We start from the raw sequence: 10,208 nt of genomic DNA on the forward strand, positions 1-10,208 counted from the left end.
ATTCTGAATGGTGAGAGGTGACACCTCTCTGTCGAGCTGATTTGCATTAGCGGAATATTTGATTGCCAAAAAGGGCCTTTGGTGTTTTCCACGATATATCCCGGAAAAACCCGAACGCCCCTTTGTTCCAACCGAGTCACTGGTGCTATTAAGCAGCTTTTTACGTGCTTTAATGTGCCAGTAAAACCTACCTGTTGTAATGCCTTTGTTGCAATTCCGCCTTGTTTTCACGTCTTTTTCGATCACCTACCCCAAGGTATTGAGCGAGGTCAGGTGTCCTTTACAGCACAGCAGGTCTTTTAATTGGCAGTGCCCCTGAGCACCGGTTTTCAGGTTGTTGTTACGGGAAGCGGCCACAAGGCGTCAGGCTTTCCTTCAGCCCCACTCGTGTACCAGGGGCAACCAGGGCCTTTGGGGAAGTCCTCTTCCTGCTTGGAAATGAGATGGCCTGTACCTGTGCAAACACCCTAGGGCTTGTGTCTGAGTCCTCCCCCCCTTAACCTTCAGGCAGCAGACAAATTCCAAGCTGTGCAAAACGGGATATGAGGGTGTTGTCTTCCCCCGGTGGGGAGACCGTAAGGAAAGAGGTTACAGGTGGGAATCACACCATCGGGAAATATGGAGGTGAGGTGATGTTTCAAATGTCTTCCCGCCCAGAGGTTCTACCATCCTCTGGGTGTCCCAGGCATGTTTACTTGTAGGTTGGGTCCCCTTACCCTCGAGATTTCAGCACCTGCAGTTTGGATCAGGCAGTACATTTCCCATGGGGGCTACATTAACTGGCCCATCCTCACCAGGACCCTCACTCCCACTGAAGTCCACCCTTGGGACCCTAGCCTGCTCTGGCTGCAGGGATGCGACACCTGGTTGGTTCTGCGCCGCTGAACGAATTCAGTAACAATTCCCAACCCCCTTTTGTTTTGTATTTTCATAATGGGATATAGCAGATTTGCAATGTTGTTTTCCTTTCCGGTGAACTCGTATTTGCTTCCCTTATGCAGAGAACTTTCTGTATTTTTTGTGTGGATTGCTACCAAGCTTACATATTCTTCTTCGTGTATTACAGTGTGTTGAGTCAAGTTCTAGGTGCTAAAAGGAGGTCCTTATTCGCTAATCATTTTCTGTACTTAAGCGTAGGTATGCCAATTTCAAACTCCAGGTTGATGCCTCTCCCGCTGACTTTCCCCTTTGGTAGCCATAAGTTTGCTTTCTCAATTTGTGACTGTGTTTCTGTTAGGGAAGTTTGTTGTTTTGTATTAAGATGTAGATTGCACGTATAAGTGATATCATATGATATTCCCCTTTCTCTGACATTTGTCACCCAGTATGATTCTACCGAGGTCCATGAGAGTTCTGCAAATGGACTCATTTCCTTCATTTCATGGCTCAGTAATATTCCATGCTTCATATGTACTGCAAGTTCTGTATCCATTGTTCCTTTCTAGGACAATTAGTTTGCTTGCGAGTCTATGCTCTTGAAAAGAGGGGTGCACTCAATGTTGGGGTGCATGTGTCCTTCGATTACTGGGTTTCCCAGAATATATGCCCCAGAGTGGCATTTCTGGATCCTCTGTAGGTCTAGATTTTAGATGTTTAGGAAGCTCCAAACGGTTCTCCATAGTGGCTGTTACCAGTTTACCTTCCCACAACCAGCTGGGCAGGTTAGCTCTTTTACCACGCCTCCTCCAGCATTTCTTTTTTCTTAGACTTGGTGATGATGGTCATTCTGAATGGTGAGAGGTGACACCTCTCTGTCGAGCTGATTTGCATTAGCGGAATATTTGATTGCCAAAAAGGGCCTTTGGTGTTTTCCACGATATATCCCGGAAAAACCCGAACGCCCCTTTGTTCCAACCGAGTCACTGGTGCTATTAAGCAGCTTTTTACGTGCTTTAATGTGCCAGTAAAACCTACCTGTTGTAATGCCTTTGTTGCAATTCCGCCTTGTTTTCACGTCTTTTTCGATCACCTACCCCAAGGTATTGAGCGAGGTCAGGTGTCCTTTACAGCACAGCAGGTCTTTTAATTGGCAGTGCCCCTGAGCACCGGTTTTCAGGTTGTTGTTACGGGAAGCGGCCACAAGGCGTCAGGCTTTCCTTCAGCCCCACTCGTGTACCAGGGGCAACCAGGGCCTTTGGGGAAGTCCTCTTCCTGCTTGGAAATGAGATGGCCTGTACCTGTGCAAACACCCTAGGGCTTGTGTCTGAGTCCTCCCCCCCTTAACCTTCAGGCAGCAGACAAATTCCAAGCTGTGCAAAACGGGATATGAGGGTGTTGTCTTCCCCCGGTGGGGAGACCGTAAGGAAAGAGGTTACAGGTGGGAATCACACCATCGGGAAATATGGAGGTGAGGTGATGTTTCAAATGTCTTCCCGCCCAGAGGTTCTACCATCCTCTGGGTGTCCCAGGCATGGTTACTTGTAGGTTGGGTCCCCTTACCCTGGAGATTTCAGCACCTGCAGTTTGGATCAGGCAGTACATTTCCCATGGGGGCTGCATTAACTGGCCCATCCTCACCAGGACCCTCACTCCCACTGAAGTCCACCCTTGGGACCCTAGCCTGCTCTGGCTGCAGGGATGCGACACCTGGTTGGTTCTGCACCGCTGAACGAATTCAGCAACAATTCCCAACCCCCTTTTGTTTTGTATTTTCATAATGGGATATAGCAGATTTGCAATGTTGTTTTCCTTTCCGGTGAACTCGTATTTGCTTCCCTTACGCAGAGACGTTTCTGTATTTTTTGTGTGGATTGCTACCAAGCTTACATATTCTTCTTCGTGTATTACAGTGTGTTGAGTCAAGTTCTAGGTGCTAAAAGGAGGTCCTTATTCGCTAATCATTTTCTGTACTTAAGCGTAGGTATGCCAATTTCAAACTCCAGGTTGATGCCTCTCCCGCTGACTTTCCCCTTTGGTAGCCATAAGTTTGCTTTCTCAATCTGTGACTGTGTTTCTGTTAGGGAAGTTTGTTGTTTTGTATTAAGATGTAGATTGCACGTATAAGTGATATCATATGATATTCCCCTTTCTCTGACATTTGTCACCCAGTATGATTCTACCGAGGTCCATGAGAGTTCTGCAAATGGACTCATTTCCTTCATTTCATGGCTCAGTAATATTCCATGCTTCATATGTACTGCAAGTTCTGTATCCATTGTTCCTTTCTAGGACAATTAGTTTGCTTGCAAGTCTATGCTCTTGAAAAGAGGGGTGCACTCAATGTTGGGGTGCATGTGTCCTTCGATTACTGGGTTTCCCAGGATATATGCCCCAGAGTGGCATTTCTGGATCCTCTGTAGCTCTAGATTTTAGATGTTTAGAAAGCTCCAAACGGTTCTCCATAGTGGCTGTTACCAGTTTACCTTCCCACCACCAGCTGGGCAGGGTTAGCTCTTTTACCACGCCTCCTCCAGCATTTCTTTTTCTTAGACTTGGTGATGATGGTCATTCTGAACGGTGAGAGGTGACACCTCTCTGTCAAGCTGATTTGCATTAGCGGAATATTTGATTGCCAAAAAGGGCCTTTGGTGTTTTCCACGATATAGCCCGGAAAAACCCGAACGCCCCTTTGTTCCAACCGAGTCACTGGTGCTATTAAGCAGCTTTTTACGTGCTTTACTGTGCCATAAAACCTACCTGTTGTAATGCCTTTGTTGCAATTCCGCCTTGTTTTCACGTCTTTTTCGATCACCTACCCCAAGGTATTGAGCGAGGTCAGGTGTCCTTTACAGCACAGCAGGTCTTTTAATTGGCAGTGCCCCTGAGCACCGGTTTTCAGGTTGTTGTTACGGGATGCGGCCACAAGGCGTCAGGCTTTCCTTCAGCCCCACTCGTGTACCAGGGGCAACCAGGGCCTTTGGGGAAGTCCTCTTCCTGCTTGGAAATGAGATGGCCTGTACCTGTGCAAACACCCTAGGGCTTGTGTCTGAGTCCTCCCCCACCTTAACCTTCAGGCAGCGGACAAATTCCAAGCTGTTCAAAACGGGATATGAGGGTGTTGTCTTCCCCCGGTGGGGAGACCTTAAGGAAAGAGGTTACAGGTGGGAATCACACCATCGGGAAATATGGAGGTGAGGTGATGTTTCAAATGTCTTCCCGCCCAGAGGTTCTACCATCCTCTGGGTGTCCCAGGCATGTTTACTTGTAGGTTGGGTCCCCTTACCCTCGAGATTTCAGCACCTGCAGTTTGGATCAGGCAGTACATTTCCCATGGGGGCTACATTAACTGGCCCATCCTCACCAGGACCCTCACTCCCACTGAAGTCCACCCTTGGGACCCTAGCCTGCTCTGGCTGCAGGGATGCGACACCTGGTTGGTTCTGCGCCGCTGAACGAATTCAGTAACAATTCCCAACCCCCTTTTGTTTTGTATTTTCATAATGGGATATAGCAGATTTGCAATGTTGTTTTCCTTTCCGGTGAACTCGTATTTGCTTCCCTTATGCAGAGAACTTTCTGTATTTTTTGTGTGGATTGCTACCAAGCTTACATATTCTTCTTCGTGTATTACAGTGTGTTGAGTCAAGTTCTAGGTGCTAAAAGGAGGTCCTTATTCGCTAATCATTTTCTGTACTTAAGCGTAGGTATGCCAATTTCAAACTCCAGGTTGATGCCTCTCCCGCTGACTTTCCCCTTTGGTAGCCATAAGTTTGCTTTCTCAATTTGTGACTGTGTTTCTGTTAGGGAAGTTTGTTGTTTTGTATTAAGATGTAGATTGCACGTATAAGTGATATCATATGATATTCCCCTTTCTCTGACATTTGTCACCCAGTATGATTCTACCGAGGTCCATGAGAGTTCTGCAAATGGACTCATTTCCTTCATTTCATGGCTCAGTAATATTCCATGCTTCATATGTACTGCAAGTTCTGTATCCATTGTTCCTTTCTAGGACAATTAGTTTGCTTGCGAGTCTATGCTCTTGAAAAGAGGGGTGCACTCAATGTTGGGGTGCATGTGTCCTTCGATTACTGGGTTTCCCAGAATATATGCCCCAGAGTGGCATTTCTGGATCCTCTGTAGGTCTAGATTTTAGATGTTTAGGAAGCTCCAAACGGTTCTCCATAGTGGCTGTTACCAGTTTACCTTCCCACAACCAGCTGGGCAGGTTAGCTCTTTTACCACGCCTCCTCCAGCATTTCTTTTTTCTTAGACTTGGTGATGATGGTCATTCTGAATGGTGAGAGGTGACACCTCTCTGTCGAGCTGATTTGCATTAGCGGAATATTTGATTGCCAAAAAGGGCCTTTGGTGTTTTCCACGATATATCCCGGAAAAACCCGAACGCCCCTTTGTTCCAACCGAGTCACTGGTGCTATTAAGCAGCTTTTTACGTGCTTTAATGTGCCAGTAAAACCTACCTGTTGTAATGCCTTTGTTGCAATTCCGCCTTGTTTTCACGTCTTTTTCGATCACCTACCCCAAGGTATTGAGCGAGGTCAGGTGTCCTTTACAGCACAGCAGGTCTTTTAATTGGCAGTGCCCCTGAGCACCGGTTTTCAGGTTGTTGTTACGGGAAGCGGCCACAAGGCGGCAGGCTTTCCTTCAGCCCCACTCGTGTACCAGGGGCAACCAGGGCCTTTGGGGAAGTCCTCTTCCTGCTTGGAAATGAGATGGCCTGTACCTGTGCAAACACCCTAGGGCTTGTGTCTGAGTCCTCCCCCCCTTAACCTTCAGGCAGCAGACAAATTCCAAGCTGTGCAAAACGGGATATGAGGGTGTTGTCTTCCCCCGGTGGGGAGACCGTAAGGAAAGAGGTTACAGGTGGGAATCACACCATCGGGAAATATGGAGGTGAGGTGATGTTTCAAATGTCTTCCCGCCCAGAGGTTCTACCATCCTCTGGGTGTCCCAGGCATGGTTACTTGTAGGTTGGGTCCCCTTACCCTGGAGATTTCAGCACCTGCAGTTTGGATCAGGCAGTACATTTCCCATGGGGGCTGCATTAACTGGCCCATCCTCACCAGGACCCTCACTCCCACTGAAGTCCACCCTTGGGACCCTAGCCTGCTCTGGCTGCAGGGATGCGACACCTGGTTGGTTCTGCACCGCTGAACGAATTCAGCAACAATTCCCAACCCCCTTTTGTTTTGTATTTTCATAATGGGATATAGCAGATTTGCAATGTTGTTTTCCTTTCCGGTGAACTCGTATTTGCTTCCCTTACGCAGAGACGTTTCTGTATTTTTTGTGTGGATTGCTACCAAGCTTACATATTCTTCTTCGTGTATTACAGTGTGTTGAGTCAAGTTCTAGGTGCTAAAAGGAGGTCCTTATTCGCTAATCATTTTCTGTACTTAAGCGTAGGTATGCCAATTTCAAACTCCAGGTTGATGCCTCTCCCGCTGACTTTCCCCTTTGGTAGCCATAAGTTTGCTTTCTCAATCTGTGACTGTGTTTCTGTTAGGGAAGTTTGTTGTTTTGTATTAAGATGTAGATTGCACGTATAAGTGATATCATATGATATTCCCCTTTCTCTGACATTTGTCACCCAGTATGATTCTACCGAGGTCCATGAGAGTTCTGCAAATGGACTCATTTCCTTCATTTCATGGCTCAGTAATATTCCATGCTTCATATGTACTGCAAGTTCTGTATCCATTGTTCCTTTCTAGGACAATTAGTTTGCTTGCAAGTCTATGCTCTTGAAAAGAGGGGTGCACTCAATGTTGGGGTGCATGTGTCCTTCGATTACTGGGTTTCCCAGGATATATGCCCCAGAGTGGCATTTCTGGATCCTCTGTAGCTCTAGATTTTAGATGTTTAGAAAGCTCCAAACGGTTCTCCATAGTGGCTGTTACCAGTTTACCTTCCCACCACCAGCTGGGCAGGGTTAGCTCTTTTACCACGCCTCCTCCAGCATTTCTTTTTCTTAGACTTGGTGATGATGGTCATTCTGAACGGTGAGAGGTGACACCTCTCTGTCAAGCTGATTTGCATTAGCGGAATATTTGATTGCCAAAAAGGGCCTTTGGTGTTTTCCACGATATAGCCCGGAAAAACCCGAACGCCCCTTTGTTCCAACCGAGTCACTGGTGCTATTAAGCAGCTTTTTACGTGCTTTACTGTGCCATAAAACCTACCTGTTGTAATGCCTTTGTTGCAATTCCGCCTTGTTTTCACGTCTTTTTCGATCACCTACCCCAAGGTATTGAGCGAGGTCAGGTGTCCTTTACAGCACAGCAGGTCTTTTAATTGGCAGTGCCCCTGAGCACCGGTTTTCAGGTTGTTGTTACGGGATGCGGCCACAAGGCGTCAGGCTTTCCTTCAGCCCCACTCGTGTACCAGGGGCAACCAGGGCCTTTGGGGAAGTCCTCTTCCTGCTTGGAAATGAGATGGCCTGTACCTGTGCAAACACCCTAGGGCTTGTGTCTGAGTCCTCCCCCACCTTAACCTTCAGGCAGCGGACAAATTCCAAGCTGTTCAAAACGGGATATGAGGGTGTTGTCTTCCCCCGGTGGGGAGACCTTAAGGAAAGAGGTTACAGGTGGGAATCACACCATCGGGAAATATGGAGGTGAGGTGATGTTTCAAATGTCTTCCCGCCCAGAGGTTCTACCATCCTCTGGGTGTCCCAGGCATGTTTACTTGTAGGTTGGGTCCCCTTACCCTCGAGATTTCAGCACCTGCAGTTTGGATCAGGCAGTACATTTCCCATGGGGGCTACATTAACTGGCCCATCCTCACCAGGACCCTCACTCCCACTGAAGTCCACCCTTGGGACCCTAGCCTGCTCTGGCTGCAGGGATGCGACACCTGGTTGGTTCTGCGCCGCTGAACGAATTCAGTAACAATTCCCAACCCCCTTTTCTTTTGTATTTTCATAATGGGATATAGCAGATTTGCAATGTTGTTTTCCTTTCCGGTGAACTCGTATTTGCTTCCCTTATGCAGAGAACTTTCTGTATTTTTTGTGTGGATTGCTACCAAGCTTACATATTCTTCTTCGTGTATTACAGTGTGTTGAGTCAAGTTCTAGGTGCTTAAAGGAGGTCCTTATTCGCTAATCATTTTCTGTACTTAAGCGTAGGTATGCCAATTTCAAACTCCAGGTTGATGCCTCTCCCGCTGACTTTCCCCTTTGGTAGCCATAAGTTTGCTTTCTCAATCTGTGACTGTGTTTCTGTTAGGGAAGTTTGTTGTTTTGTATTAAGATGTAGATTGCACGTATAAGTGATATCATATGATATTCCCCTTTCTCTGACATTTGTCACCCAGTATGATTCTACCGAGGTCCATGAGAGTTCTGCAAATGGACTCATTTCCTTCATTTCATGGCTCAGTAATATTCCATGCTTCATATGTACTGCAAGTTCTGTATCCATTGTTCCTTTCTAGGACAATTAGTTTGCTTGCGAGTCAATGCTCTTGAAAAGAGGGGTGCACTCAATGTTGGGGTGCATGTGTCCTTCGATTACTGGGTTTCCCAGAATATATGCCCCAGAGTGGCATTTCTGGATCCTCTGTAGCTCTAGATTTTAGATGTTTAGGAAGCTCCAAACGGTTCTCCATAGTGGCTGTTACCAGTTTACCTTCCCACAACCAGCTGGGCAGGTTAGCTCTTTTACCACGCCTCCTCCAGCATTTCTTTTTTCTTAGACTTGGTGATGATTGTCATTCTGAATGGTGAGAGGTGACACCTCTCTGTCGAGCTGATTTGCATTAGCGGAATATTTGATTGCCAAAAAGGGCCTTTGGTGTTTTCCACGATATATCCCGGAAAAACCCGAACGCCCCTTTGTTCCAACCGAGTCACTGGTGCTATTAAGCAGCTTTTTACGTGCTTTAATGTGCCAGTAAAACCTACCTGTTGTAATGCCTTTGTTGCAATTCCGCCTTGTTTTCACGTCTTTTTCGATCACCTACCCCAAGGTATTGAGCGAGGTCAGGTGTCCTTTACAGCACAGCAGGTCTTTTAATTGGCAGTGCCCCTGAGCACCGGTTTTCAGGTTGTTGTTACGGGAAGCGGCCACAAGGCGGCAGGCTTTCCTTCAGCCCCACTCGTGTACCAGGGGCAACCAGGGCCTTTGGGGAAGTCCTCTTCCTGCTTGGAAATGAGATGGCCTGTACCTGTGCAAACACCCTAGGGCTTGTGTCTGAGTCCTCCCCCCCTTAACCTTCAGGCAGCAGACAAATTCCAAGCTGTGCAAAACGGGATATGAGGGTGTTGTCTTCCCCCGGTGGGGAGACCGTAAGGAAAGAGGTTACAGGTGGGAATCACACCATCGGGAAATATGGAGGTGAGGTGATGTTTCAAATGTCTTCCCGCCCAGAGGTTCTACCATCCTCTGGGTGTCCCAGGCATGGTTACTTGTAGGTTGGGTCCCCTTACCCTGGAGATTTCAGCACCTGCAGTTTGGATCAGGCAGTACATTTCCCATGGGGGCTGCATTAACTGGCCCATCCTCACCAGGACCCTCACTCCCACTGAAGTCCACCCTTGGGACCCTAGCCTGCTCTGGCTGCAGGGATGCGACACCTGGTTGGTTCTGCACCGCTGAACGAATTCAGCAACAATTCCCAACCCCCTTTTGTTTTGTATTTTCATAATGGGATATAGCAGATTTGCAATGTTGTTTTCCTTTCCGGTGAACTCGTATTTGCTTCCCTTACGCAGAGACGTTTCTGTATTTTTTGTGTGGATTGCTACCAAGCTTACATATTCTTCTTCGTGTATTACAGTGTGTTGAGTCAAGTTCTAGGTGCTAAAAGGAGGTCCTTATTCGCTAATCATTTTCTGTACTTAAGCGTAGGTATGCCAATTTCAAACTCCAGGTTGATGCCTCTCCCGCTGACTTTCCCCTTTGGTAGCCATAAGTTTGCTTTCTCAATCTGTGACTGTGTTTCTGTTAGGGAAGTTTGTTGTTTTGTATTAAGATGTAGATTGCACGTATAAGTGATATCATATGATATTCCCCTTTCTCTGACATTTGTCACCCAGTATGATTCTACCGAGGTCCATGAGAGTTCTGGAAATGGACTCATTTCCTTCATTTCATGGCTCAGTAATATTCCATGCTTCATATGTACTGCAAGTTCTGTATCCATTGTTCCTTTCTAGGACAATTAGTTTGCTTGCAAGTCTATGCTCTTGAAAAGAGGGGTGCACTCAATGTTGGGGTGCATGTGTCCTTCGATTACTGGGTTTCCCAGGATATATGCCCCAGAGTGGCATTTCTGGATCCTCTGTAGCTCTAGATTTTAGATGT

Source organism: Mesoplodon bidens, assembly GCF_964165515.1.
Source record: "Mesoplodon bidens genome assembly, chromosome: 9".
Classification (NCBI taxonomy): Eukaryota; Metazoa; Chordata; class Mammalia; order Artiodactyla; family Ziphiidae; genus Mesoplodon; species Mesoplodon bidens.